This window comes from Pinus tabuliformis, chromosome 3_1, assembly GCF_031772625.1.
Source record: "Pinus tabuliformis cultivar Carrire ecotype Pingquan chromosome 3_1, CPIR1, whole genome shotgun sequence".
NCBI lineage: Eukaryota > Viridiplantae > Streptophyta > Pinopsida > Pinales > Pinaceae > Pinus > Pinus tabuliformis.
Window position 1 is genome coordinate 783,986,499 of NC_142301.1, and position 23,661 is coordinate 784,010,159.

Genomic DNA, 23,661 nt, shown 5'->3' on the forward strand with positions numbered 1-23,661 from the left:
TAACAAATGGATTAATATAGGTTAATGGCTTAAGAGGTAGAGTTTTTTTTGGTAGAAGTGAAAATCTGCCTATTAACAAAGTACCAACAAGTCATTACAAGTGCCCTGATTTTTTTTTATTATCTTATGATGAATTAACTTGTATTTAGGGATAGCAGTTTGACAACTAAATTATGTGAAATTTTCTTACTCTTAAAAAATAAAGAAAAATAAACATCACACACTGTATCTGAAACCTTGATATTGAGATTGTAACAAAAAAAACTGTTATTCTGTTTTACCATTTACTTTCGGCGGTTTAAAACTAACAAAAATTTTCAAAAATAAAATTCAGATGTGAAAACATAATAACCTATATTTAAAATAATACAATAATATGATTTCTCTTTACTTTCAGCGGGCTATTGAAGGAAGAAAGAACAATTTTACGATCACCAAGAAAGAAGAATTTTACCCCTTTTGCTTTTGCTTATTAAAAGCTACAATTTTACTATCACCCAGACAGAATAATTTTACGCCTTCTCCTTTTGCTTATCAAAAGCTAATAAAATTAGTAAAAACAATTTTACCTATCACCGAAAAAATAATTTTACCATCCGCAACAAAAACAATTTTATCCTTTTTGCTTATTAAAAGCTAATAAAAACAATTATGACTTTTTTACTTAATAACATAGTTAAAATAGTAAAGGAATTTACTATGCTGAGATATTAATTCAAATTTATGTTCAAATTTGATTGGCGGAGGTTGCCCAACAATTATGTAAATGCTTACACTGTTACCACAATGTTTCTAAGTTATAGTATTTTAAAAATTCTTTTAGATGTGATAAGTTTTATATAATTTTAGATTTGATAAGTTTTATATAATTTTAGAGATATCATTTAGTTAGATTATTTTTTATTTAATATGGGGATGGATTCTGTTTTTTTGACACATTTTAAATAATAAAAAATTACAAGCTCATCAAAGATATCAAGAAAAAAATATATCACTTGAGTTTATTTACAGAAAATTTTAAGGGTGAAATTTAGCAAATGGACTATTTTTTTGATATTTTCTGATAAAAAAGATTTGTCAATTTGGTTAAAAATTAGCTTATTTTTTACATATATATGATTAAATGGATGATATTAGCCAAAATTTGCCAATTTTAATAATAAATTAAATGTTTTTTATTGAATATTTGCATGCATTCTATTTGTATGAATTTTCAAACCACAATAGTGGCTTGCAATACTATGTATAGGAAAATATTTAAATCCTTAAAAAATACTTTAGTTCCAGTTAAAAAAATACCAAAATATTAAATACTTAAAAGCCATAAAAAATCATTTTATTTTGGAGTGTTAAAGTGGTTCAAGTAAACTTGACTATGTCAAGTTACTAGTTTTCCGTCAGGAGCTTTACAGCCCATGGTTTTTCCCATGGTATTCATGTGTAATATAACTTATTTAAAGGCCGCAAGACTCCAAGTAAATTTTTCATGGTGTTCATTGAGATCCCAATCCTAAGAATTGATATTAGAGATGGCAATAATCCTAAAGAGTTGGAGTGTTACATGATTTTAGTTATTGTAGATCTGTCAAGCTACAAAATTTGTCAAAATCATTGTGAAATTTAAGATCTCCAAGGAGATTACATGGATCTTGTGAGTGCAAATAATGTTGAAAGAGTACAACAAAGCTAGAGATGTAGTGAGAGAGTGGTCATATGGATAAGCAAATGGAGACAAAGTCAATGGCTTGAGGATGGAGTAGGATTCATCATGTGATAAGAGTTGCAATAACAAAAATGGTTTGTGAACACCCTAAGGGTTTTGGTTGAAGTCAAGTGTTTCCCCCATGAAGTTGTCAGATTTGTTGTTCAAACATGTATGTTTACACAAGCGCACATATTGTTATAAGGCCTTAATACTTTGGGGGAAACATGTACTGTAGTGGCTCATAGAGTCATTAAGTTGTGGAATGGACCACTTGGATAGGTACTAGGTGGCACGTGTATTGGTATCATAGCTTGAGGGCTGGAATGTGATGTCTTAGGTGAGATAGTTGATGAAAGGTTCATCGAGTCAAGTTTATGGGGGGCAGGGATTGGTAGAGTGGTTCTAGTAAACATGTCTTGGTCAAGTTAACAACCATTTTGGGGCTCTAGGTTTGTGAGAACCCATGATTTTTCCTATGGTATTCATGTGGAATATAGCTTATTTAAAACATAAAAGCTTCAAGTAAATTTATCATGATACTCATTGGAATCCGAAACAACAACGTCTTTAGGCACCATCACTTTTCTTGGTTTTATAATCATAAAAAAAATTAAAAAAAAAGTAATAATAATAATAATAAAATAAAATTTATTAAAATGTTTAATATGTCGCTTTAATTTAGAGGTTAAAAAAATACTTTTTAAAAGAAATATATTTTATAGTTTGATTTGTGGGGGTTTTTTCATGATATTTTTTTAATATTTTTATACGTTGAGTATAAGAAGGTAGAGGTTCTTCCACTCAACTGACGCATTTTAAAGAAAAAGGTAAAAGTAATTTTAATATATTTTTAGAGTTTTTACTATGTAGAGACAAGTGCAAACAAGATGAAATTTCCATCCCTAGTTAAGTGATATATATTAATATATATAAAAAAGGTGTTTGCAAGTCAGTTTATGAAGACTTACGCACAATGTTTTTTTTAAGCGGTAGAGTTATATGCTTAAAATAGTTGGCAAGCAGATTTATGAAAATTTAGTATAAAAAATTTAGGAAATTTATTAGTATTTAGGGTAGGGTGGAAGATCATAGATGGAAAAAAATATAAGAATCGGAGAGGATCTATGGTTAGGATTGGTAGAAGTTTTTAAACATTTTGATAATTTCTTTCTAACTCTTCATAAAGCAGGAATTCATGTTCTAGTGGATGCCAAGGTGCAATAGTCTTAGTTATGAGGATGGTAAGGCTAGAAATCTCCAAATGATATTGGTCTAGATGGACAAGTTGTTGAATGGTGCTCCTATGTAGGCTTGTTATGCTCTAGTTTTGCTCAATTGTTTAAAAATGATGAAGATTGTATAGCTTGGTCTAAGAACTTAAAAAATGAGGAATACATAGCCAAGCTTATAAATCAATGGCAAACGATATTTTCATAGGAGAGTGCAAATGGTGGTGGGAATATATTTGGAAATGTCACGGGTCTTACAAATGTAAACTTTCACCTTCGGTAGCCTTAAATAACAAACTCTTAACCTACGACAATGGTCTCAAAAGAGGATGATCTGGCCCTAACAAGTGTATTCTATGTGAATCTAATGTTGAATATATCTCACTTATGTTCATCTCTTGTCGTTATGCAACTTAGGTTTAGGTGTTGGTGATGCAATCTCCTCACCTAAGCACATGTCAAACTAACCAAAATCTACTATCTTATATGCATGGTTAGTTTTGTGACTCAACTATCAAATATTTGGGGGTTTTCCTAGAATATGGACCTTTACTTATGGTGGGCCTGGAACACAAAAACCTTCCAAAACAAGTCCATTCCAGCATAAGTGACAACAGGACCCATTAAGAAACTAACCAAGGAATTCAGGATGACACCCAAAGAGAAGGAAAAGAGGAATTGGGTCATGCCCTACATTGATTAGAACATTCCTTGAGGCTTTTATGATGGGGCATAGCCAAGGAACTCAACCTAGATTGGGTGTGGGTACTATTTTATTCTTGAACCAAAGTTGATATTTTTATGTTAGATATGATGAAGGGAGAGGATCTAACACAAATGCTAAATTTGTTGCTCTCCAGACCCATTTGTTGTTTGTCATTCAACAAGGGGAAAACAAGAGTCATATTATAGGAAATTCCAAGTTGATCATAGATTGGGTGTGAAATGAAGTAGTGGTTGAAATATGGGCCCAAATCAGCTTTTTCAACACATTAGAAATACAATTCAATTGTTTGAATGGATCCGTTTCACCAACATATACAAAGAATTGAACAAAAAAGTTGATGAACTCTCTAGGAAGCTTTAGATATGCTACCTAGTTCTTTCATTCTAGATGAGTTCATGGATGGTCAAGAATTGGAGGCCATGGAATTTCATCTTTAACCTTGTTCATTGAAAAAATTATACGTATAATGATCATTTTTGTATTTTGTATGTTTTTGAGGCGACAGTAAGATTTTTCGACATATTAGGAAGGGAAGCTTAGCATGTAAATTATTTGTAAAGGGAAGGACTTTAATTTATTATGTTAAAAAATAGCTAAAGGAAAGGAAACGTATTAGATTCATTTATTTTCAAAGAATGCAATGGAATCCTTGCATAATTTAAGTGTCAAAAGCCTTGTAGAACACATCTCTGCAAAAGCCTTACCAAGTATATCTCTCACATTGGAACCATCACATTTTATTTCCATTAAGGATGGACATTAAGGTCTTGAAGGTAGCTAAAGGCAACCAAAGAAATGGAGAGAATGGTGTTATAAGGCACCAAGAAAGTCATTGTTTTATTGACAAAAATAAAAATTAGCCATGAAACAAACTATTAAAGGTTCGATTAGTTGTCTTTTTCCTTTTTTTTAAAGGTTGTGTAAAAACAATACATTACAAATTTGACATAGTAAATACCATGAAGTCAACATATAATAGTGATAAAAATGTGACATGAAATAAATTACATGTTAATTGCATTATTTTTTTTTTCAAAGTCTAAATAGTATTTTTATAAATTCAACAAAATAATTATTATGGAAAATTTGATGGCAAACTCCATGAAAATGATTGTAGAAATAGAAACGTAACAACAATAGGTGTGGATAATGTGAATATACTTTGATGTTGAAAGAAAATTCATTTGTAACATCTACAATTAAGTTATCTGTAACATTCACATTTATTTAAATTCCTATCGTACAATTTAATATTATTAAATATTTAGAAACTAAAATACATTATTTAAAAAGTCACAATTTATCATCATTGAAGTGAACATTTTCAAAATAGAGTTGTATGGTTGTTTTATTTTTTACTTATTTAGGTTATATATTGATTTTTTGGGGTCATGATTTGATTGATTTTACTATATGGTTCCAAAAATTAGATTAGTTAGGCTAGTCCTAATAAAAAAAATCTTCAATTTTTCTAAATTATGGAGAATTGCAAACATATTTTGTTTTTTGGGGTCATGATTGGATTGATTTTAGAAATACATGGTTCCAAAAAATAGATTAGCTATACTAGTCCTTATCATAACTTTTCAATTTTTCTAAAATATTGTAAGTTGCAAACATTGAATAAATGTTATCAAATAAGGTGAACAATTTACTTGAATTGTCTTCAACAACTTATAATCTTCACCAAAGCACATGATGGAATAACCAAAATATCATATCTTGTAAGCATAACTAGTTATGGGACTTAATTATCAACTTTTTTGGGGCTTTTCCTAGAATATAGGCCTTCTACTTATGGTGGGCTTGGAACACAGAAACATTCCAAAACATGACCATTCTAGCATAAGTCATAGTGGGTCTCATTGAGACACTAACTAGAGAATTCAAGATGACACCCAAAGAGAAGAAAAAAAGGAATTGTTTCATGCCTGATGAGGACATTCCTTAAGGCTTTTACGATGGGCCTAGCTAGGGTGATCAACCTAGATGTGGTGTGGGTGCTATTTTATTCTTGAAACAAAGTCACTATTTCTACGTTAGATATGTTCAAGGGAGAGGATCTAACACAAAAGTTGAGTTTCTTGCTCTCTAGATCGTTTTGATGTCTGTCATTCAGCAAGGGGCAAATGAGATTCATTTTTTTGGAGATTCCAAGTTGATCATAAAGTTAGCATGCAACAAAGTAGTGGTTGAGATGGTCGACCTAAATAAATTTTTTCAATACATCAAAGGAACAATTGAATGGATCTAATTCACTAATACATATAGATAATTGAACATAAAAGTTTATGAACTTTCTCTAAGTAGCTTTAGATATGTTGCCTTGCTCTTTCAGTCTACATGAGTTCATGGATGGTCAAGAATAATAGACCATGGAATTTCATCTATAACCCTTTTTATTGAAAAACTTATATGTATAATGCTCATTTTGTGTTTTGTATGTTTTAGAGGTGATAGTCACAATTTTCGACTTATTAGGAAGGGATGCTTAGTATGTAAATTATTTTTAAAGGAGACATATTTACTTTATTATTTGGTAGAATAGCTAAAAGAAAGGAAATGTAATAGATTTGTTTATTTTCATAGAGTGCAATGGAATCCTTGCATAATTTAAGTGCCAAAAGCCTTATAGATTACATCTCTCCAAAATTCTTGTAGAGTACATGTCACATTGAAACCATCACATTTTATCTTTATTAGGGATGCACATTGAGGTCTTGAAGATAGCTAAAGGAAACCAAAATCGTGGAGATAATGGTGTTAAAAGGCACCAAGAAAGTCATTATTCTAATGATTGTGATAAAAATTAGCCATGAAACAAAGTATTAGAGGTTGAGTTAGTTTTCTTTTTCCTTTTTTTAAGGTTGTGTAAAAATGTTAGATTACAATTTCGGCATAGTAAACACCATAAAAGTCATCATCTAATAATAGCGATAAAAATGGGACATGAAACAAATTACATGTTAATTGTTTAATTTTTTTTATTTTTCAAAGTCTAAATGGTACTTTTTTATAAATTCAACAAAGTAATTATTATGGAAATTTTGATAGAAAAGTCCATGAAAATTATTGTAGAAATAGAAAAGGAACAAAAATAGGTGTAGATAGTGTGTATATACTTTGGTGTTGAAAGAAACGTCATATGTAACATCTACACATAAGTCATCTGTAACATTCACATTTATGTATTTTTTGTCATACAATTTAATATTAGTAAAGATTTTGAAATTAAAATGCATTGTTATAAATATTAAAAAGTCCCCCTAAATTTTTCATTTTGCATCATCCTTGGTGCACATCACAATTATATAAAATAAATTTTCACATTATAATTTCAAAACAAGTGTAAGTATTCTTTCCACATCACATCTTTCAACTCCCATGTTGCTTCTTTAGGTTGTCGTGCATTCATCAGATCTTTATCCTGTGCACCATGATCTTTTATTTAATATACATATCAATTGTAATTGTAAGTCTGCTTCTAGCCTTATGTACAGTAAACTTATGCTTGTAGGTGTACTACATTCTCTTCCCCATCCTTGGTATTCTTCATTCAATTGTTCCTATAACAACCATCATAAAAACATATATGTTATAGCCATTTCATGCAACAATTATCTTATCTAAGGAATTCTAGACTCCACAATGGAAGCATGTATTCAAATATAAGTATGAAACCTTAATTTATATTTATTTGTATGAATATTTATTTGATTCACAAGGTTTCGATGAGCAAGAATTTAGCTCATTGTTATTTTTTTATGCATTGTTCTTGATTTTAGCCCATTTGCGACATACATTTTTCCTTAGCAATTTTATTGATTAAGTTGCTTCTTCCTTGCCACACTCATCCATTCAAGCTAAAACATGCCTTTTACTACTAAAATTTACCTTAAGTGATTCATCTTTCCAAGATTTTCATGTGCAAGGAGAGCAACAACTTATGACCAAGGATCCAATGAAACTATCTAGTCCATACTTTGTGGCAATTGTAGGGTCCCAATGTCATCATAGTTTCCTTATTCTTAAGCGTTCTACCTTTCAACCATCATCATTTGTCCATAAATTTGTTCTCCTAACAAACCTTTCATGTAGTTTATACAAATATGACTACTTTGGCATATAATTATTTCGCTTCATCAATGAAAACTCATGAAATGATCTCAAATTCATGAATTAGTAACAATTCCATCTTTTCATTGATTCACATATTAATTTCAATGAGATATTACACAAACATGGATTGATAAAATTCATTTAAATAATGCGTTGAACTATATATGTCAACATGTGTGTGTGCATATTCACAACTTGCACACTTATATAATACCTGATGCACATCAACTCAATGCAACCTTGTATTGATTCAGGAATTATTGTATCATGTATTCCACCATGATGAGTTGGAAGGTCTTGCCAATCCCTGGATATCTCATTAATACTTTCTTAACCATCTAGAAACCTTTATTTTTTAAGCCAAAACCAAGTATATACTCATTTACTAGGCAATAATTTGATGATCCGTAAACTATCGTGGATATTCCACTGGATACTTCATCATAATAGATTTGATAATTTATATTTAAAATCCAAGATCTACACTATTGCAGTTTTATTTCTCCTTAGATTTATATATCTGCAAATTATTGTTAATAGTGTATGCATGCGAATTAAAATTGTGCAGAAAATAGAGAAAAGTGAAATAAAATCCCACACACACATTTTAAACAAGATATGACTTGGGAAACCTTTTTCTAAGAAAAACCCAGTTGGATGGTGAAGTCACTATGCTATCTTTCTCTGAATAGAAAATGTCTGTGAGTACAAAGAGGTATGGCTTGTGGCCTGTGGCTACTATAGTACAAAAATCCTCTCTGTGTGCCATATCTCTTATCCCTCTTAGCTATTTTTGCTCAACTATGGAAAAAATGCACTTGGAAGACTGGAACCCCTTGTCCTCATAATGGCTTGGTTATAACATAGCTCGAGAGCCTACTAGTGGTTAGATTTGACTACCTCAACTCTTAACCAAAGTTACAATATAGAATATTCTAGAGTATTCTACCTCATAATCACATTACTAGCCCCTTTTCCATGAATAATTGGGGCTAGAGTGGGATCCTCTTGAATTATGGTAGTGAAAACAAGAAAGCCAACTTCAGAGTGGCATAAATTTCGCATGCAAACTCCAATTGATGTTATTCTTACAGTTGAAAAGGTCTCTGCATGTAGAATAGGATACAATTGTGCAACACTAAAGTGGAAAATTTTTACCCCCAAAACATGTCGTTTGATGCCTCAAAATGCTCTCAAGAAGTTTTAGACCCTAATTTTCCAAATTGGATCCTATCAGTAAAAATAGTCCTAAGAGTTGATTTCTCCACTTTTTCCACTCTAAAAGCATTGATATGGATGAAAAACAATATAATGATCCAATATGGATCACACATCCCCATTTTCAGAGGCTTTTGGTCCCCAAAAGCTCCTACTAAATGAGGTGAGGAAAAAATTTCTCCACCTTTTCTCTGGTGTAACATTTAGCTTTACCTGGAAGTTGTTCTTCAACCCAATTTGCCAAAGGTCATGTTGCCCCTGTCTTGTAGTTTTGGACCTCTTCTACAAAATTGTATCTTCTATTAACTTTACCTAAGCATTTGGTGTCAAATCCTCCACAGAAGGTAGGACTTGTTCCTCTTCTTGATCTAGCATGGAAGGCTCATAGAGTTTTAGATTCTCTACATTCACAACTCAGTAAATGAGCATATATGGAAACAAACTAAGTCGATAGGAATTATCAATCACATTTTCTAATATCTCAAAGGGACCATACCTTAGAGCCTTGATTTTATTACCCGACCCCTGTAGCTTCTCCTTGTTCAACTGTAGCCATACTTTATCTCCCATCTTGAATGATTTCTCTGTTATATGTTGATCATGTTTGGCCTTCTATTTCTCTTGTGACTTATGTAGTGTCTCTTGTACCTGTATATGGATCTGCCTGATATTTTCTGCAAAAATATTTCAACCCTCAAGGTGTCTCCTATAAGATCTTCCCTCATTCCTCTTTGCTTCCCATATGCAATGTCCAAAGGTGAAGGCGAAAAATATCCAAAACAAGTTTCAAATGGAGATTTTCTGGTAAAAGTGTGGACTAATTTGTTGTGTATATATATATATAGTTGTATCTCCTCAAAAGTTGCACCAAAGTCCTATTGACTACTTTTTTCTATCCATTTGTCTGTGGATGGAATGTTGTAGATATCTTAAACTTTGTGTCCATCTTCTCCCACAATGTAATCCATAATGCACTTAGTGTTGTGTGTGTGTTATATTCATTCCATGACTATTTCCATGCGTTGTCTATTGCGATGGGTGTAGCAGGGGGCCTGTATGGGGGTTTACAGGGGGTGGCAGCTCCCCTGCACGAGGTCCGAGGCAACGACCTGGGTTTTTTTTTTTTTTATGTGGACCCTATAATAATTGGGTAGACCCAAGGATGGGGGGTAGACCCGAAGATGGTGGGCAGACCTACCCATGGTTTTTTGCATGGGTTTTTCACATGGTTTTGGGTATGATGATTTTATGCCCATGGTATTTTGTAGATCTGATCAAGGGAACTATGGTTATGTTTTAATCCAGGGTTACAGATTGGGGTTTATGAATTCTTCGACATGTGTGTATATATATATATATATTGTAACATTGAAAGGAATATAATGAAAAATCAATCTTATAGTCTCGATTTTGGGATCTTGGGGAAAATTTGCGTGTATATTTATTTTATGTTCATTCTATTGTATATTTTTTGTTTTAAGAATTCGTTTGCAGGTAATTTTAATTCAAGGTTAAAACCTACATTTGGTATCAGAGTTGTTTCGGCTTCAAGGGGATGCCTTTTTTGCTTAGGGGCATTTATATGGCCTGTGGTAGACCCTGTTCAATGGGAGACTTATGGGATCGATTCTTGCGGTGAAACAAGATGGAAAAAAGTGGAAAGATAGAGATTGAGAAATTTAATGGTCAGAGTTTTGAGTTCTCGACGCTCAAGATGGAGGATTTGTTGGTGGACCAAGATCAATGGATTGTTGTAGATCCAGGCATGACACCAACATGAATGTTGGCATAATACTTGGCGAAGTTAGATTGGAAGGCAAAGAGCATAATATGATTGTGTCTCTCAGATTCAGTATTTTTGAATGTATCAGGGGAAGTTACAATGAAGGCTTTGTGGGACATGTTAGGGACTTTGTACCAATCTAAGTCTCTAGTGAACAATATGTTCTCGCGGCAAATCTTGTATAACATGAGGATGAAGGATGTGACTCGGTGATAGAGCATCTACACACCTTTAATATTGTGGTAAGCCAGTTGTTATTTGTTGATATAAAAATTCCAAACAAAGATAAGTGCATAGGTTTGTTGTGTTCTCTACCAAATTCATGGAATAATATGTTTGTTGCAATAGGTAGCAATACAACTACCTTGAAGTTTGATGAAATAGTCTCATCCTTGTTGTCGAAGGAGATGAGATAAGAAAATATGGAGAGCTAGAGGGGAGATGCCTTGTCTGTATGAGGGTGGTCCCAGAACAAAAACAAACATAAGACCTTGAGTGGGAGATCTAGATCTAAATGGAGATCTAAATCTCCAGGAAAACCTATAAAGGTGTGTCAGAAATGTGGAAAGGAAGGGTACTACAAAAAGGATTGTAGATCTAAATCTCCAGAGAAAGGAAAGGGATCTAATGATGCTCCTTCTGCAGAGGCGAAAACCACCTCATATGAATGTGGGGATGTGTACTTGGATTCTTCTTCAAGCACACATGTAGATCACGAGGCATGGTTTATTGACTCAGGTGCATCCTTTTAGTTCACTCTCCATAAGGAGTGGTTTTGTGAGTACGATAAATATGATGGTGGTCATATATTCTTAGGGGATGACAAGAATGCCAGAATCATTGAACACGGAAAAGTCAAGCTAAAGTTGCAAGGTGGAAGTATTAGAACACTTCCTGGCGTTCTACATATTCCCACATTGGCAAAAAATCTGATTTATGTAAGTAAGATGGATGATGCAGGTGTAAAAATAGTGTTCGAGAAAGATAACTACAAAATGGTTAGGGGAGCACTGGTATTGATGCAGGGAGTTTGGATTGGAACTCTATACAAGCTTCTAGATAGAATTTTTATTGATGAGTGCAACAGTTCTGTGGTTCCTAAAAGTGGAGAAGAAAACCTAGTGGTCTTTGGAGAAAAGACCATGCTATGTGGTGAGCACCAGTATTGCAGCAATAATGCTGCAACTCCCGGGGCTTCCTACTTTACTTTTATCAACCCGGTAGTTCGTAACAAACTTGGAAGCGACGATGCTATATGCATAAATACTAGCTCTTACTGCAGGCTATCACTTGATTAGCTGGCGCAAGTTCGCTAGGAGCTTAAGCCAACTTCTATGAGTTCTCAAAAGAAGTTTTGACTGTGATGAAAGAAAACTAACTCTACAGGGGCTATTCTATTTGCAGAAAGAGAAGGAGAACTGAAATGTAACGCAAACCCTAACAAACCCTAATTTACCTATTAACCCTACTTTTGCAAGAAAAGAGATGAAAACTGAAGAAATGAGTGCCATTGACTACTAAAAAGGTAAATTGAATTTATTCAAGCTACTTCTGAAAAGGAATGAGAAGAAAACATCTTTTTGTGCTTTTGAGTGTTTTTATGTGAAATTATTATGCTTGTGATTTATCTGGTTGTGATTGTGCAGAGGTTTGGTGGCAAAGGAAGATGGAGTTGGTTGTTGCAGAGGTGGAGGAAGGTGTGGAGAGGTCCTAAGAAGCCCCTAGTACCCTTCTGAAGACTTTCATAGCGATCGAACTTCGAAAAATCACTCACAGGAAATTCTACAGGAGGCTGTAGGGGATCTACAGGAGGAGGTCGAAAGCTATTTTTGGAGTTTTGAAGGTGGAAAAATGATGGGAAAGGGTTACTGAAGGCTAGATGAAGGTGTTGAGGTGTTTGGAGCGTGTCAAGGAAGATTAAGAATGAATGTGATGGTTGGATTTGTTCAAATGGAAAGAAAGCAGCTTTATGGAAAAAACACAGAAATTAGGGCAGATTGGCGAAATGTTGCGAATGAGTTGGGAAATCTATGAGAAGTGGGTTGGTGTTGGTTGTTCTATGGATGTATGGTGAGATGAGATGTCCTGCAAGAGATCTGCACATTTACTTATCAAAACTGACCAAAGAAAGAACTAACTATACCATGAAAACAAAATTTTGTCTAGCTTGACCTAATTTCTGACCTACAAACAGAAAATGTTGAACAGTAACCGATGAACAGAAAGGCATGCAAAGAGATCTATGGGAAAAGAACAGGAAATTATCTAAGCAACTAAATCTGAACCAATATCAACTTTTCCAAATCAAGTTATCACACTAGCAGTTGCATGGAAGAGCAAAAACTGTGTTTTTGGTGGTAGCAGTAGTTCCTTGACCTCAAATCATAGTCCTAGGAAGGGAGAAAGGAGATCAGGGCCTGCTGTTGGCCTTTTTGAATCTTATTCTGTCACTGCAGTAACCTACTTAAGAAACTTGAAACAAAAACAACTATACTAACCATCAAAAGCAACCTAATCTAACAAAGTAAAATGAATCTATGCAACAGAAATTAACTCATGAATTGAAGAAAAAACATATAAGTACATAGTAGGAGGTGCTAGGCAGCTTGGGTTGGGCCCTAACCCAAGAGCTTCAGCCCTCTGAAAGAGATCAGTGCTGGCTCAAAAACTATTTCATCTTCATTATCAAAAATAGCAGTTACATTACATAAACTGTTCTAAAAAAGGAACTCGAAAAAGAGCTGAACACAATGTTGCACAAAAGTGCGAAAATATACTAATAAATAGCTAACCTACTGAGGCTCTAAGCCTTCTTATTTATACAAATGGAGTCCTCCAATAGTCCTCCTAAAATCAAGGAACTCGGCTTCCTAGAACTGGAGATAAACAACAATCCTACTTTACTTGCTCGACTGCCCCTTGGAATCATCAATGTGGACCTTTGTGCTCTGAGTTGTTGATGGAGGATTCGAGGAAAGGGGTCATAAATGAAGGAGACACCCCCCCTACAAGTCCTCTTCCCTATTTTCCTCAAGTTTTGGCTGCCATTTGCTCATAAATCCCTTGACTTTATCCAAAATTGACCAAAAAAATTTGCATAAGGCACATATTAGACTACATGGAAAAATGACTAACCCAATTCACTCTATTAGCACAAATATATTCAAAAACATGCAATAAACTAATGAAAATGGTGGATTAAGTCGAAATAAGAGGCAACATGAGCCCATATAATTACCCATTTCTGGGGCTCATCATCACCCCCCTGCTGAATGGGTTGCTCATCCTCTGAGCAACTAATCTAACTCTTCATCCTTAATGGCTCTGACAGATTCCCTAACATCCCAAGCCTCTGATGTGATGTATTCCTCTTTATCATGGAAACCTTTTTTCCTATCCACTTCTTCCCATTGTTTTTGTTCTTCCTCCTCCTTTACTCCTTCCAGCAATCCTAGCAGCAACGGAGGACTGAATTTAAGGCCAATCCAATTTGCCTTCAAGATTTGAATTGAGTGCTTATACAGGGGCACTCTCCTCATGGCTTCCCTCATCTTGTTTAGGGAGTGATACTCCCTGGTCCTTAGGCTGTGTGGCAATGTATTCCACCTTCTCATGCAGGCATGAATGCAGTCATCTCCGAACAATCTCTCCATATCCTCAAAATGAGCAATAGCCTAGGCTTGCTTGTCAACATAGTTAGGGAAAACTTGAGGATTAGCTGTAAGGTGTTGGTGGGCATAGATGAGAGCCAAGGGTTCTGTTGGTTCTGCTCTAATCATCAGGGGCTCACTCAGCTCTTTTGTCATCATTTTCTGGATTTCCACTGCCCTCTTCTCTTCATGGCTCATCCAAGAAGCCATAGCCATTAGCTGCAAGTCTCCCAATGTAGCATTTGGATCCCATAAATTCATGTCAGTAAGTGCCATGTTGTGCAGGTAAAATTCTGCTAGCTTCGCTTTATCCTCAGCTGAACTGTGATCACATAAATGCATAAATTGGCCATAATCTTGAAAAGGTATTGTGCCCCTCTGGGCCAGTGTCTTAATATGAAATTGGAGCCACTGATCTTTGAGGTACAGTGCATATGATTTGGCTGGCTGCCTGCACTGTAATGCCTCCATTGCCTAGCTGGCCATGTAGGCTAACTAGGATTTCTTTTTCTTGTAGCTGCCTTTTCAAAATCAGCACTTCATTTTCTGCCTGGGATTCTTTTTCTTGTTGCTGTTTCATCAATGTCTCACTGTCTGTCTGGGGTTCCTCTTCTTGTTGCTGTCTTTTTGCTGCCTCATTGTCTGCCTGGGGTTCCTATTTTTGTTGTTGTCATTTTAAGATTGACAGCTCATTTCCTCCTTGAGGTTCCCTTTCTTGTAGCAACTTTTTCAAAATTTCATTTTCTTCCTGTAATTGAGCTCTTATGATGCTTTCTGTATGCCTGACCATGCTCAATTCTTTGCCCATCTCTCTCAACCTATTTTCCATGTGCCCAATGTCTTCTACCCCTTTTGATTTTGCAATCTACATCCATGTATGGGTCCGGACTCTTTTCTTTTCTAGCTCGAAGAAAAGAGGCACTGCAAACTTTTGTGGGATGATCTTCCCACCTTCCAGAAGGTTGTAGTAGGAGCCTAAGTTAGGCTGAGGTCTAGGGTCTGATATTTCTTTTTCCTTATCCTGGGTCTGTTCTTCTACCTTCTTTTCAAGTTTTTCAGTTTCTATGAGCTTCGCCAATGTCTCCTATAGAGGGGTCTACGCCTCCTGTAGGACTGCTTTAGAGTCCATTAATTTGATCCTTTCTTTCCAGGTAGAGGTCTTAGGACTTCCTCTCTTGTAAGTGATGGATATTTTGGAGGGAGATTCCTCTTTTGTTACAATAGGTGCAACCTCAATGATGATGGGTTCATTTGAAGGTGGCTGAGGCTTCTCCATCTTGATTCTGGTGCTCTTTCGAGCTTTGAAGTACATAGATGGTTGTCTTTTTCTTTTCCCTTTTTGCTTGGCTGGAGTACTAAGTGCAGCAAGAAAAGTTGTTGCTTCTCTTGCTAGTGTCTCAGGAGACGCTTCTTCTTGTTGTTTTTCTTCTCCTTCATCTGCGGTTTTGCCTGTTTCTGCTAGTTTTGTGTCTACTGTCTCTGACTCTATTGTCTCCTCTGCTTGTTTAACTTCTGCCTTTCTTGTGGCAGCCTTTTTCTGAGTTGTCTTGGGTTTCTTCTTTTCAATTCTTGTTCTCTTCTTTTTTTTTGGCTATGATTCTCCCTTTTTCTGCTTTGGATGTTATTTTCTTTTCTGCTTTAGTTTCATCCTTGGTGGTGTCATGCTCCTCATCTCTTCTTTGTTTTTCTTCTTTTTCTTCTTCCAATTGAATGTTCTGTGCTTCTTCATGGATTTCATTCTCAGGTTCCTCTTTCTTCTCCTCCTCTTCATTTCCAGATGGACTAAGGTCATCAGTGAGAGTTTTGATTTCATCTTCTTTAGTCATGTTCCTGAAAATATCCCAGGCTATAGGGATTGTGTATGTGTGGAGGGCATCCTCCACTAGTAATTTAATGAGCCCATGGTGAGCCAGCTGGTCTGGAACCCCTACATTCAATTTGGTACTACATTCTATCAAGGATTGGAGGAGAAAATATGGAAGACTGAGTTTTCTAGATGCAGGCAGGTCCATGCCATATCTTAGTTCATGTAACAGTCTGAAATGATAACCATAAACGATGTTGTATCTCCCTTCATAGGAGATATACTTCATGATCTGATAGCTAACTTCACCCCATGGATAAGGTATACTTGTCCTTCTGATCCCATTCTTATCCTCCACAGGATGTTCATCAGGCTGGAAAAAGGTCTTTTTAGCAACTTGTCCTAGTGGTTTTTCTTCTTTGCTCTAGGGGAGCCCAAGTGGAAGACTTGTAATTCTACTGATGAACTCTGGTGTAAGTTCTATGGTTAGACCCCTGAAACTGACTGTAGCATGAGTTTTTGAATGGGGTCTTAAAGACAATAAAAATTCCTCTGTAACTTCCTCATCATACCCATGAAATTTCTCAAAGAAAGGCATCCAATTTGCCCTGGTAAAGAGGGCTACCACTTCTGGGTGTTCATGCAATTTGGTGGAATTCAGAGGCTCCTTTCTCATAAAACCCCCTGTCATGATGTTCAGTGACTGCTGGAAATTCTCAAGTGAGGATGCAAGCAGCAAATTTTCAAACTCGAAAACAGAGGAACAACTAAGGTTTTTTTCTTTCTAGAACCAGAGAGGGTTTTTCGTGTTTCTTCTTTTTAACAAAAACAAATTGTAACTTTCCTGCCCTTCAAACTTTGTTCTCGAATTTAGTTTACTTCTCGGGCTGTTTGAGGAAATCAATATCTTTTTTCTCTTTTTTTTTTTTTTTTTTTAAACAGAGAGTAAGACAATGTTTTTCTTTTCACAAAGTAAGCAGACCACCCGATGCAAATTTATTGTTTTACGGGCTTAATTTCCTATGGTTGCATCATCCCTTCATATAGGAGAATATCACAGAGGATAAAGAGACAGACTTTCAGTGTAGAGAGTAAAATGGAGACACTGTATATACTTCAAAGAAAACACAAGCAGACTTCTGTTCTCATTTTTTTCTTTTCAACTCAATACTCTGCTTCAAATCCCACCACCTTTTGTAGATATATAACATGCAGAGTGGGTTTTCTGAGCCTACCTTTTTCGAGCTTGAATTTGGCATAAAATCCCAAATTTTCCCTTTGCAGAGCTGCACACTGGCCTTCCTTTAAAAAGGCTCCTGTAGACTGTGTTTCCGCTCCTGTAGAGTGCGATAATGCTCCCATAGAGCCCGATAAGCGGAAGGGCTTCAAAACTAATAGAAAGCGACTGTTTCGAGGTTCTGAAGGTGGTAGGTAAGTTGTTGCAGTCGAGAGCACAACGATGCAAATGAAATAAAGTTGATGAAGGCGTCGACTGCAGCGTACTTAAGCTTATGGCGTGTTCTGCGGTGACGAGGTGAGGTGGCAGGAAGGGTACGTTATCTTCATTCGGACCATTGGTCCCTACTCCAGTGCCATTATGATAATGCATACCACCTACCCGCAATCACTTCCATCATTCCCGTTATACGCTGCCACCACTACCTGTTTTGAGTTTTTCTTCCCAAGTTGACTGAACACATGTGCCGATTGCACCCACTGAACGCTGTTTGAATTAGATGAGGCTTGTTTGAACTGGACGAGGGTGGCCAATTAGCTGGCCACCAATTTCGTTTAATCGCGACCATCTCAATGGTTCATCCAGTTTCTAAATCATATTCACTCAACAGAGGAACAGGTTTAGTCACTTACCTATTTGTCGTTACCGTGCTTTGCATGCTCGGACTTTGGCACTCTGTTCACGGATTGCTGCTGCTGTTGGCGCTCATGGCTTTTGAACTGGGGACTTGGCTACCTCATGCTGGTGATCTTCTAATCAGGAATGGCTCCTTGCACATTTTATACACCTGTGGCTGCATTGACCCTGCCTCTGGAGCTTGTTTTTTTAAGGGGATTAGATGTTACAGGAATCCTGCAGGATTTCCTGTAACTTCTTCTCCCTCTAAAATTTCTGGCTGAGGTTTGAGTAGGAACTGAAGAGATAGTTGAGGAAGGTTCTGAAGGAAAAGTAAAAGCAGCTGGTATGCACTAGGTAAGAAACAAGCTAAGGATGCTGCTGTTTTATTCTTCATCAATTAAAAAAAAAACCAAAAGAAACAGAATTTCTGTGTTTTTTGTGCAAGGAAGAAAGAAGCGAGTGGAAATGCAGTGGTGCAGGTATGGAATGGAGAGTTGGGGGGATGAATGGTGGTAGGGAGGTCCATAGGTCCTCTGGAAAAATTTCTAGCCCTCTGATTCCTTTTTAACTTGATTTTGAGCTCTCTATGGTTTCTACAGGAGCTTCTTGTAGAATGCACAAAGCTTCCTGTAGGACGCACAATTTTTAGAAGAAGTGAGACCAGGGCCTGGGAAAAGACAATGGTGATGGAGAAATGATATATCAGGGGTGTATTCAGCCTGGCCATGTCCTTTTTTCTTCTGTGACCCTCCTGCAATCTGCAATATATTCAAAAGAAGTTAGTTTTTTTTTTTTTTTTTCGGAGACAGTTGGGGCGCCTACAGGAGGTTTTCACCCTCACTGCCTGCCCTGGGTGCCTCCAGGAGGTTTTCACCCAGGGATCTTTTATTCTTTTTTCTGTTTTTTCTTTTTCTATCTTTTTTTTCTTTTATTTTCTTTTGTGTTTAGGGTGTGGGTGGAGTGGAGGCAGGGACTTGCTTCACTACCAACATTTTTTTACTCAGATTCTCAATGAATTCTTACTTGGAGAGGGGCTTCCTATAGATCTTCAACCAATGCCCATTGACGATCATGAGGATGGCTTCTTCATCGATGGTTCGGATCAAAACTGAACCGTTGTCATTGCACCTTTTTACTGTGTATGGTCCCAGCCATCTTGTCTTCAGTTTTCCCTTGAAATCTTTATACCTTGAATCATACAACAGCGCCCAATTTCCTTCCTGGAATTGTTTTTTTTAGGTGTCTGTCATGCCATATTTTATTTTGAAGTTGGACTACCTCTGAATGGAGAAGGGCCTGCAATCTTTGTTCATCCAATCCATTTAGTTGAAGTACCCTTTCCTTTTGTGCATGGCTGAGATCTAGGTTAAGCTGAGCTGCCATACTTAGTGTGTTATATTCAAATTCTATTGACAGCAAGGCCTTCTTCCCATAGACCAACTCATTGGGTGTGAACCATGTGGTGGTTTTCCAGGTGGTGTTATGGGACCAGGTGGCCTCAACCAATCGATCTTCCCAATCTTTTCTTCTGCTGCTCACTACCTTGGTCAAAATTCCTTCCAAAGCTCTATTAGTGACTTCCACCTGCCCATTTGCTTGTAGATGATAGGGGGTGGAGGTTCTGTGCTTAATTTTGTGATGTGTGAGCAAGTCTTCAATCAAATTGGAGGCAAAATGAATCCCTTGATAGAAGATATTTTCTCTCAAACACTCAGTTATTTTTTCTTCTGTTGCTGCCTTGATCGCCTTTGTTTCTGCCCATTTTGTCAGGTAATCAGTGCACACAATGATGTAAGATTTCTGTTTTGAAGGAGGGTTGATAGGACCCACAAAGTCCATGCCCCACTTCTCAAATGGCTCGAAAGTCACTTGAGGTTGCAGGGGCATCTCATCCTTTGGAGTAGGTTTCCCCATCCTTTGACATCGGTCACATTGGTTGATATATCTCTTGACACCTTGATAAAGAGTGGGCCAATAGTAACCTACTTGCAGAATTTTGAAGGCAGTCCTCTTTGCTGCAAAATGGCCCCCACAAGGCCCATCATGACAGGTTAGGAGAATGTAAAAAACTTCTTCCTCTCTGACACATCACCTCAAAATCTAATTTGGGCCAAATTTGAAAAGGTTGCCCCCAATCGAGGTGAATGGGGCACTTTTCCTCACGATCTTGCTCTTCTCTTTTGAGGACAGGTGTGGCAGAAATTGTGCTGAAACCAAGTAATTTGCTATATCAGCAAACCATGGAGAGAGTACTGAGATAGAAAATAAGTGTTCATCTGGCATTCGATCATCCACCATTCCATCTTCACCTACAGGCAGATCTAGTCTAGACAAAAAATCAGCAACAACATTTTCCTTACCTGGCTTATCAACAATGGTTAAATCAAATTGCTGCAATAAAAGTAACCATCTAATAATACGAGGATTTACATATGGTTTGTTCATTAAATACCTAATTTCAACATTATTAGTGCATACGAATGTTTGATAGCCGGTGATGTAGTGTCTGAACTTACTTAGTCAATGGACTACAACTAGGAGCTCCTTTTCGGTTACAGTGTAGTTTAATTCTGCCTTGGACAAGTTTTTACTTACAAAATATATGGCATAATGCAACTTCTCATCAATTTTCCCTAAGGCTGCTCTTATCGCTTTGTTCAAGGCATCTGTATGAATGTGGAAAGGTAGGGCCCAGTTTGGACCTCTCAAAATTGGGACAATTACTAGTTTACTTTACAAGGTATCCAGAGCCTCTTGACAGTTGTCAGTCCATATGAACTCAACATATTTCCCTAAAAGACCAAACAATGGAGAGGCTAGCTTACTGAAATCCTTAATGAATCTTCTATAATACCCTGCTAAGCCTAGGAAACTCCAAACATCTCTTACCTTTTGAGGAGGTGGGACCCTTTGGATGATGGAAATTTTGTTGGGATCCACTTGTAATCCTTGCTGAGAAATTGTATGACCTAGCATGGTCCCTTTAGTCATCAGGAATTCACATTTTTCAGGACTGAGGGACAGGTTCATTTCAATGCACTTGTCTAAAATTTTTCCAAGGTTAGTCAAAGATTCCTGGAAGTTAGAACAATAAGGGGTAAAGTCATCCATATATATTTCCATTGAATCATGAACCAGTTCAGCAAATATACTCAGTACTACTTTCCGGAAAGTGGGGAGAACATTGCACAACCCAAAAGGAAGGACCTAGTATGCGAAAGTACCCCAAGGACAAGTTAAAGTGGTCTTATCTTGGTCTTCCGGGCTGATTTGGATTTGGTTGTACCTACTAAATCCATCTAGGAAGGAGAAGAATACTAAATCCATCTAGGAAGGAGAAGAATTTCTTCCCTGCCAGATCATCTAACACTTGATTTATGAAAGGCAAAGGAAAATGACCATTCTTGGTGGCCTTGTTTAGTTCTCGATAATCGACACAGATTCTCCACTTCTCGTTTTTCTTTGGTACTAGCACCAAAGGAGAGACCCATTCGTTGTCAGAGATGGGGTAGATGAATCTTGCATCCAGTAACTTTTGCAGTTCTTCTTTGACAATGTCCTTAAGGGCTGGATTCATCCTTCTTTGAGGCTACCTGACTAGTTTACAATCTTCCTTAATGTAAATGTGATGAGTACAGACTAAAGGGTGGACTCCCTTCATCTCCTTATAGCTCCAAGAAAAAGCATCCGAGTGGTTTCTCAATAAGCTACACAGTGCTTTCTCCTGAGAGGTAGATAGGGATGAGTTATCTTCAAGGCTATTTCTGGGCCAAATTCCACATTCTTAACTTAGAGAGAGGTTGGATTAGCCACACAGAGATCAACTAAAGGGTTGGCTTGGGTTTCTTCCACCAACTCTTCTAATGGCAACACATTGGGGGGTGGATTCTGAATCAAGTCTTCAATAAGATCATCCTCGGTTTGTGGGCCCCCCATGGTAGCTTCTACTGCACACAGTGGTGCGGAATAGACTTCATCCTCATCCTCCTCCTCCAACCAGAGAGGTAAATCATGTTCTAACAAAGGTTGGGCAGGAGGATATAGGACTAGCTGCTTGGACATATGCCCATTCTTGATTGTCATGTTCCCAGCTCGACAACTAATGTAGGCATCTGCAGTAGCCAACCAAGGTCTTCCCAGGATGAGAGGATACCTAGTGAGCTTTGCCTTTGGTTGGAGAACCAGGAAATCAATAGGGTACTCCCAAGAATTGATGGAGACCATTACATCTTCCACAATCCCTTCAGGGGTCACGGTGGAGCAGTCTGCTAACTGTAGTACTGTTGTGGTGTTTCTCAGGGAGCCCTGAAGGTTGAGCTTGAGCATAGTGTCCTTGGTCATCACATTAATTACAACCCCTAGATCAATCAGGGTATGGGGGATTATGGTGCCATTGATGTGGACATCGACTATAGGACTTCCAGGGTCTAGATATTTCAGACAGATTACCTGCCCCAACATCAGGTCGGATAATTGTCCTATGACATTGATAGTTGGAGCATCTCTCCTGCACCTGCCTGGGTGCCTGAAGCACTTCTCCTTGATCATCTTATTGTATATAGGCACATCCTTTATGGCTTGGAGAAGTGGTATCTTTACACATAACTGTTTTAATTCTCCCAGAAGTTCAGTTTCTTCTGGGGTTGGTTGTGTGGTTCCAGTTAATCTCTCAGGAAAGGGTGGAATGGCCTTTGGTCCACTTTCCTATTTTTCCTCATCCTCCTTAGGGGGAGGTTGGTTATTTGGGAGAACCTTCCCAGATCATAGGTTAATCTCCTGAATCTCCACAGCATAGGTCGGGCATGAGGTTTCTCCACTATATACTTACTGGGCCTATCTGTTATTGGGGTTTGGGTTCGGTTGAGCAGGTATTTGAGGTTGCCTTGGTGGAGCAGGAGGCAATGGTTGTGATTGAGTAGGTGGTGGAGGCAAAAGAGTAGGAGGAGATTTGTACTGGGGCCTCCACCTCGAATGAGGTGCATTCCACTGAGGCTGTGGTTGAGCATAAGAGTGAAAGAATGAGCAACTCGTTGAGCATGGTATTGAGATGGATATGACCAAGGAGGGGGTGTGGACCAGGAAAGATAAGCAGGGGGACCCTAAGAAGGCATAGAAGTGGCTTGATTGGGGTTATAATAGGTTTGGGATGTCCCTTGCATTCCCTGCAAAGAATCAGAAGAAGAAGAGCCATACATTCCAGTTTTGAGAATATTGGTTCATGAGAGAAGACATATAGAGAGGTATATTCCACCTACTTTCTATTCAAAATTTTCTTTATCTATTACTGATGATGATCCCAGAACTTTCAGGCAGGTAGTGGATTTAGAAGATGGAAAACTCTAGAAAGAGGCCATGGCTTATGAAATGGCATATTTGGACAAAAATGAGGCTTGGGATCTCATGGAGTTACCGGCTGGAAGGAAACCCATTGGCAGCAAATGGGTATTTAAGAAGAATATGAGTGCAAAAAGAAAGGAAGAGAGATAAAAAGCTTAGTTGGTAGAAAAATGTTATTACTCAGTGTCGAGAATTGATTTCGTGTGATATTTTTTTTCCTTGTTGCCAAGTTAT